Source organism: Dermacentor albipictus, chromosome 5 (genome assembly GCF_038994185.2).
Source record: "Dermacentor albipictus isolate Rhodes 1998 colony chromosome 5, USDA_Dalb.pri_finalv2, whole genome shotgun sequence".
Taxonomy (NCBI): domain Eukaryota; kingdom Metazoa; phylum Arthropoda; class Arachnida; order Ixodida; family Ixodidae; genus Dermacentor; species Dermacentor albipictus.
Genome location: NC_091825.1, coordinates 89,647,421 through 89,655,576, shown reverse-complemented (window position 1 = coordinate 89,655,576; position 8,156 = coordinate 89,647,421).

Here is an 8,156-nt window from a genome sequence, read left to right as displayed (position 1 = left end):
TGGCCCATTAACATGACGGCCAATCAGGAAACAGTTGCGGATTCCACGTGACCACGAGCCAATAAGAGGGAAAACAGCACACCTTTTCGCAAAATCCCTCAGCCTCCCGAGTGCTATGACTGCTTGCATTGTCACATCGAGGCTATTTAACCAGCCCCGACAGGTATCTATCTGTCTTCTCATATCAATACTTCACCATGTTCTAAATAAATCGTTGAAGTTCTTACACAACGATGTGTCGTCGTCTGTGCCCGGTCGCCTGGTCTCCGGATGTCCATGGCGCGTCCAGCTTAGACAACTACCGTTAAAGTAGCGCCGCATGAAAGGCAACATATCAGGAGTTGTAACAACGCACACATACTCAATCAGATGCCCAGGACAAAGTAATGGAGAACTTCTACCTAAACTCTACATGTCTGTTATAATGAATCAAGGACTATCTAGTGCACTGTTTCGGGCTGCAAATGTCCAATAAATATTTGGGATGATGATTACATTTAAAAGAAAAACAAGAGTGGCAAGAAGTAAACAAAATGTACCGTACGTTATTTAACTAGCACACTTATTGTTGTAACAAAAGAAAGCCCATAAATCTAAATATTCTGTATTTTCTCGTTCTTCAGCACCTCCACCATGACACACAGTTGCTTATCTTTCTCGTTCCCTACTGTCTTGTTTTTTAGTAACTGTGCCAATATGGGAAGTTTGACAACTGACGAGCCCGCTATACCAGAATCATAGCTAATGCTTTGTACTTATGTAAGTTATGACTGAATTGTCACTTACCAAATGTGATACCCTTTGATATCATGCACTGACAGTTTATTTAACTATGTGCATATTGTTTACAGTACAGTGGAGTAGGTGCCAGTAACTTTTGTTACTGATATTTAATTAGGGGATTGTAATTAATTATCTAACTCGAGGCGTGCTATCCTAATTATCAAAGCGTCAAGAAGGCATTTGAAGGCACAGCCAAGGGACATCTAACTGCGGTATATTCAGTGACGTACTAATTGCGTACTAAATTTTTTTTCCCACTGATAAATGAACCCCGCGAAATATGGAGAATACCACGTGACTGCGCTCCCACCCGGATCATAAATCAGCGCCCTCGAACAGGCTCTCTCTCAGTTATCCAGAACAAGATAAAAGAAATAAAGAAAAACATCGTAATTGAGCTCGTCGTGCCTTATCTGCCGCGCCCCGGCTGGAGTAATACGCATATGCGTCGCGCTTGGTGTTAGTTGGAAACGAGCTGTGATAGCTGTTGCCTTAGCGTAGATAAAGTGCACGGATGTTGTTTGTTCTTTTGCGCCACAAAACTTATCACCACAAAATGGAATTGACATTGTCAGTGCAAAGCTTTAAAGGTGCGTTTTGTCTGGTCTCAGTCGCCATGTCTTTCTCTAATTAACAGACTGGTAAGCATGATCCTTGCCTTGGGATGTGCAAATGTCAACAGGAGGAAGGCCGCATTCATATATCAGTCATGGAAGTGTGGCGGCAGACGAAACGCATCGACTATGATCAGCAATTATGGAAACATGAGACAAACCGGCAGCTTCGAGAAGCAGCGGCGGAGGACTGCATCTTTGAGTTCTAGCCTACGCGCGAACGTTCTAGCATTTATGGCCTCAAACCCTCATGCTATCGTGCGGGATGTGGCCGCCCAGGTATCAATTTCCAAGTCATCAGTTGGGAGAATTCTAAGTGACGGCATTCATCCATATCACTTTAACCAGCACCAATGCTTGGAAGATAGGGACCTGTAGAATCGTCTAGATTTCTCGAATTGGTCAACATGTGCGCAGATGAAGCCAATTTTTACAGGAACGCCTAGGGAAATTTGCATAATGCACACTTTTGGAGGGACTGCAATCCACAATGGTTAAAGCGCAATCGGCACTATAGCACCAGTGGTCGTTCGATGTGAGGAGTGGAATTTACGCCGGTGCTATAATCGGTCCAATCTTCTTCGATCACACATTGAACTCCACGTGAACGAAATCCTTGAAGGAGCGGTGGATGAGTTTCTCAACGATGAAGTACCGCTGTCACGTCTTCCACTTAGGCGGTATCAGCAAGATGGGGCACTCGCACACAGCAGCAGCCGAGCACAAAACTGGCTGGATGCGACTTTTCATGCGCAATTTATTGGAAGGCACGCGTCTGTAAATTTGCCGGCTAGGTCACCTGACCTCTCTCCACTCGGTTTCTTTCTTTGGGGTTATGTGAAAGACCGTGCTTACATAATTGAGACGGGGGTCAGATTAGTTCAAGGCAAGAATAATGGATATCTGCAGTAGAATTCCGGCGTTGGTCATCAAGAAAGCCATTGAAGATCTATTCGAACATGCCTTCTATAGGCTGTTCAGCTGAGCTTACGAATTCATAGATAATAACGGCACACTGAAATCCGATGTTTTTTTTTTTGTGTGTGTGTGTGTGTGTGTGTGTGTGCGTGTGTGTGTGTGTGTGTGCAGCCATCGTGATTGCCAATTCGGCTCATTTAGAGGAAGTTAATCAAAAATTAAATTGTGTGGTTTTACGTGTCAAAACCACTTTCTGATTATGAGGCACGCCGTAGTGGGGGACTCCGGAAATTTTGACCACCTGGGGTTCTTTAACGTGCACGTAAATCTAAGTACACGGATGTTTTCGCCCCCATCGAAATGCGGCAGCCGTGGCCGGGATTCGATCCCGCGACCATGCTCAGCAGCCCAACACCATTGCCACTGAGCAACCAGGGCGGGTTTAGAAGAGGTGTATTTACTATCTTGAATGCATCGGTTTCTCCTTTTCTCTACACGTGAGTGGCTTCTCGGTCCGTTTATTTCGCTTTTATTTGTTGATACGAACCTGTTTTCCAGCGCGTATACAGTTTCATGAAAAATAAAACGGTCACTTTAATTTGGCTTGGGTCTGAAGCAGGTTTCTGGCGCGAAATATAGCTTCGCGCGCACTTTTTCAATGCGGTGCGAGCAAAGCCGGGGTTTTGAAACAGTCTATGCCTGTTAAATTGCTTTTCGCATTTCGAGCGTCGTCAGAGTGGCGCTTCGGCCACGTTATCAAAGGGCTCTTGTTATCAGTGTGATCGGCCTTGAGAGACGTATAATAAGTGTAACGCAAAAATGAGAGGAAGGATTAGCTGCGAAGCGGCAAGACCTGATGTTGGTGCTCCTTCCGTACCATTATGAATGGGATGCGCTGTCTGTTCGGGCTTGCGACAGGCAATGTATTTGCTCTCAATCAGTATGATGCGGGTGGGAGCGCACTCACGTGATTTTTCATACTTCGTGGGGTTTTTTTTTTTTGCAAGTCGGAAAAAGTTGTACGCAATTAGTACGTCACTGCAAACACCGCAGCTAGATGTCATTTTGGGGTGCCTACAAATGCCTCCTTGACACCTTGAAAATTAGGACAGCACTTGTCGATTTATACAATTAATTGCAAATTACCGCATTGACTCTCAGTAACGAAAGCATTACTGGCTGCTACTCCACTGTACTGGAAACAATATGCGCCAGGTTTTCTTCGAGGAACGCAACTGCCCTTGCTTTAAGTCTTGGTGCATGATAATTGGGGAACAGTGCATAATTTACTCAGTAACCGAAATGAGGCCAAGCCGGACTCATTCGAAATAAGAATCAACAGCAGTGATGCGCAGCAACGCTTACACTTGGACTCACAGAAAAATAAAAAATAAAAGAGATTCTGCAGCTTCGCCGGAAAGGTGAAGCAGTATCAGTGATAGCCGAGCATGGGACAATTACACGAAGGTAGATTGCACCACCGAGAGAAGCCAGATTCGTGGTGGTGGGAGAGGACTCAGGCTGTGAAATTGAACTGTCTCCTACTGTGAGGCATTGTATAGCGCCGTCACTTCAGCGCTCAATCCCTCGAGGTCACACGAAATTTCTTCAAGTGCAGTATATATATATATATATATATATATATATATATATATATATATATATATATATATATATATATACATGGAGTTCGGAAAGTTGGTGGGACCCCAACTCGGAACTGATATGTCGTGAAATTGCGACGCGAACGCCTAGAAGAGGTTCACTTCGGCCCACTTGGGCTGCTTCGTGCGCCTAAATCTATGTCCGAGTGTTTCCGCACTGACCGCGGCAGGGACTCCAACCCACGACATCGTGACCAGCAGCGGAACGCCCGAAGCCTCTCAACCCCATAGCGGCGGGTAAGCGATACTATAGCTACACGTGACCCAGTTCTGTTTGTTTCGGTGATGCGCTGAATCACTCAGCCTCTGTGTCATTGTGAAACCTTATCCGCTCCCAGGGAAGGCGTATTGCAAAGGATAAGTATACTCCAGTGCAATCCGGGCGACGACAGCCGGCATATACTCCAACTAACAACGCGCCAGATCTTATTACGCATGCAGATGGCACGTATCAGTCGCCTATTTTTATTTTATTTAGTACATACTGCAGACCCTTTTCAGGGTCCAAGCAGGACAGGCATATATTCTTAAAACTCAAAAGATACAGAACACAATGAAAAGAAATATACATAAAAATAAGGAGACAAATATTGCAAACTATTAAGATGTCATAACATGGTTCCAATCGGATATTGTCCGCGGAAAAAAGGAATATTTAAAACAGTCAGTTTTCGCAAAATACGGTGTCAATGAGTGAATGTGATGATGTCGGGTATAACGTGTGGTTAGAGGGGATATGTACTGTGAAGGATCCAAAGCAAACTTATGGTTAAGTAAAGAATAAAGAAATTCAAGGCGATATTTTCCTCTTCGCGTTTCAAGTGTTTCAATATTGTTAGCCGCCATGAGGTCAGTGGGGGAGTCGGTGATTTTAAATTTGGAATAGATAAACCTAACAGCTTTTCTTTGAACCCTTTCTAATTTATCTATGTTAAGTTTAGTGAATGGGTCCCAAACAACCGAAGCATACTCGAGCTTTGGCCTGATGTAAGTGTTATACGTTAGAAGTTTTATGTGAGAAGGTGAATTTCTTAGTTTATGCCTCAGAAAACACAGCTTTTTAAATGCAGAGGAGCATATGTTATCTATATGTGAGTTCCAGGAAAGACGGCTTGTGATTGTTACACCTAGATATTTGTAGCTATTAACCTGCTTTAGTGTTGATGATCCGAGTGTATACACGTGGTTAATTGGGTTCTTTTTATGTGTTATTTGCATCGAAACTGTTTTTTCAGTGTTAAGAACCATGGAAAACTCGCTGCACCAATCAAGAACATTTCGAAGACACTGGTCAAGTTCATTTTGATCGTTAGTACACGTAATTTGACGGAAAACGACACAATCATCAGCAAACAAGCGAATATGAGTTCCTGGAGTAACCACATTAACAATATCATTTATATAAATCTGAAAAAGCAAAGGCCCCAAGACGCTTCCTTGGGGCACCCCAGAGGTGACTGGGAGACAACTGGAGCTGCACCCATCGACTGAAACAAATTGCACTCTATTCGTGAGGTAATCTTGAATCCACGATATTAAAATGTCTGGAAGATTAATGTTTTTTAGTTTTTGAATCAGTTTTTCGTGGTGAACTTTATCAAATGCTTTGCTGAAATCCATAAATATGGTGTCTATTTGACCATTCATATCCAGTGTTTTAGCAAAGGTGTGTACTATTGTAACTAATTGTGTTATTGTAGAATAGCCCTTTCTAAACCCATGCTGAAAGTCGCTTAATATGGAGTGTTCTTCAAGAAATTTGTTAATATGTTTAGCAATAATATGTTCGAGCATTTTACAGCATGCGGAAGTTAAAGAAATAGGACGGTAATTTTGTAGTAATGTGCAGTCACCTTTTTTAAAGATGGGAACAACTCGAGCAGTCTTCCATTCAACCGGAAGTTTTGATGACAGCAGAGATTTTTTAAACAACACAAAAAGAAACTTCGCAATTATTTCGGCATAGCGTCGCAAAAATACATTGGGTAAATTATCAGGACCAGAAGAAGTTTTAGGTTTCAGTTCTAAAAGCAAAGCAAATACACCAGGGAGGCTAACAAAGTCAACCTCCGATACAGGAAAATTTGATGCGCTTTGTACAGTTTGTACACCTTCTTCAGAGAATACGCTGTGAAAAAAATAATTAAAATGGCGTGCAATGTCAATCGGATCAGTCAAAGTATCTCCCTCCGCTGTTATTTTTGAGATATGTTTCTTGCTGTCACTCAGGAAGTTCCAAAATTTACTTGGGTCATTTTTAACAAAACTGGGTAATGTTGTGTTAAAGTAGAAGTCTTTTGACTCACGAACCGCACGTTCAAGATTATTTTTAAGCGTTTCAATCTGACTTAACTGGTGGTTTTTTTTCTTAGATCTTTTTAGTTTTCGCTTCAGTTGAATAATCTTCCGCGTCATCCAAGGTGTGCGTTTGTGAACTTTTTTGCGTTTATTCGGAACAAAGGCATTTAGACAATATTGACACATTTCGACGAATCGCTCCCACAGCTTGCAGACATCGTCATTATCATCGAAGCTCGATAAACAAGTTTCCATATGATCAATCACTGCGGCATCATCAGCCCTAGAATAATCCTTGAAACAACGTACGTGACTGGCTTTTTTGTTGTGGTAAGGGGACTTAACTAAATCTATCGATACGCTTACGAGGTGATGGTCTGAAATGCCTGTTTCGACCGATACAGTATGCATAGAATATTGACGGCTAGCAAAAACTAAGTCTAGTATAGAGGAAGATGAACCTTGTACACGAGTAGGTTGATTTACAATTTGAGCTAAATCATGAGTAAGCATGACATCAAACAGAACGTCTGCATTGCTCCTAGACTTAGCACCGCCTTGTAAGCGGTACCAGCACACATCTGGCAGATTGAAGTCACCTATTAACAGTATTTTCTTATTTTGGAAATGAGACAGGTGATGTAGCTTAATAAGATAGTCGGGTGCGGCATCTGGTGGCCTGTAGCAACCATACAGGATGAAAGAATGACCCCAGCAAGAAATTTTTATGCAAAGGCATTCAAGGTCAGGAACATCATATACAAGGTCGCATTCTACAGAGTCTTTTAAGAGAATGGCTACGCCACCACCCCTTGAGGTCCTGTCCTTGCGAACAACTTTATAATGAGGAGGAAATACCAGGTCATCTGCTAAGTCCTCATGTAACCAAGTTTCCGTCAGGACTGATATGTGTGGGTCGAACTCCAGCAGTTTAAGTTCAAGCGAGTCTTTCTTGTTTGCAACGCTGCGTGCGTTAATGTTAACTATTCTCAAGCTTTTTATACTAGATTGGCCCGTGTTACTATGGCAAGACAAGCTATCTGTCTTAGTGAAGAAAGAAGCTGAGGTAAATGAACCACTCACTTTATCGGTGAGCGGTTTCGCAACTGCGTACAACTTCGCGTCACGGGCCGACTTGCGCCGATCCCGTCGTTTTTTTGAACCCTCACTTTATCATTTTTTTCGCAGTCCCAAACGTAAGGAATATTATTGATATATAACTTATCAAACACCAAGGAAACCCTTTCTTTTTTATCTCGGTTCGGCTTCGCGCTATCCCATAGTTTCTTTCTTAGTTCACGAACGTTCTTTGAAAAGTCTTCGCCAATTGAATAATCTTTTCCCTTTAGTTTCTTTCCGTTCTTGAGTATCACAGTTTTATGCCTACTGTCTAAAAGCTTTAGGATTACAGGACGTGTTTTGTCAATTGCCGGTTTACCTAACCTATGTATCCGCTCAATAGGGATAGGGTCGAGTCCTAAAATATCATGAAAAATATTTTTGTTTACGGTTTCTTCAAGCGATTCATTTGTTTCCTCTTCAGTTTCTGGGATGCCATATATGATCAGATTTGACCTCCTACTATAATTTTCAAGATGCTCAAGCCTTGCTTCAAGCCTTTCAATCGTTGTACTCATACAACTAACCTGTTCTTGGCAGGACGTTACTCGGCTCTCAAGCCTGGACAGGGCATCTAATTTGTTCTCTATGTTCAGTAATCTGTTCTCTTTCATATCTTTTATGTCGACTGCAATATCATTAAGTTGTTGTAAAATTCGGGTCATGTCAGGGCCTGGGTTCGATTCAATGTCTCCGGCTAACAATAATAATTTCCTCAGACACAATGTGAAAACCTGTAGCAAGCAACAAAGCCGAGGGC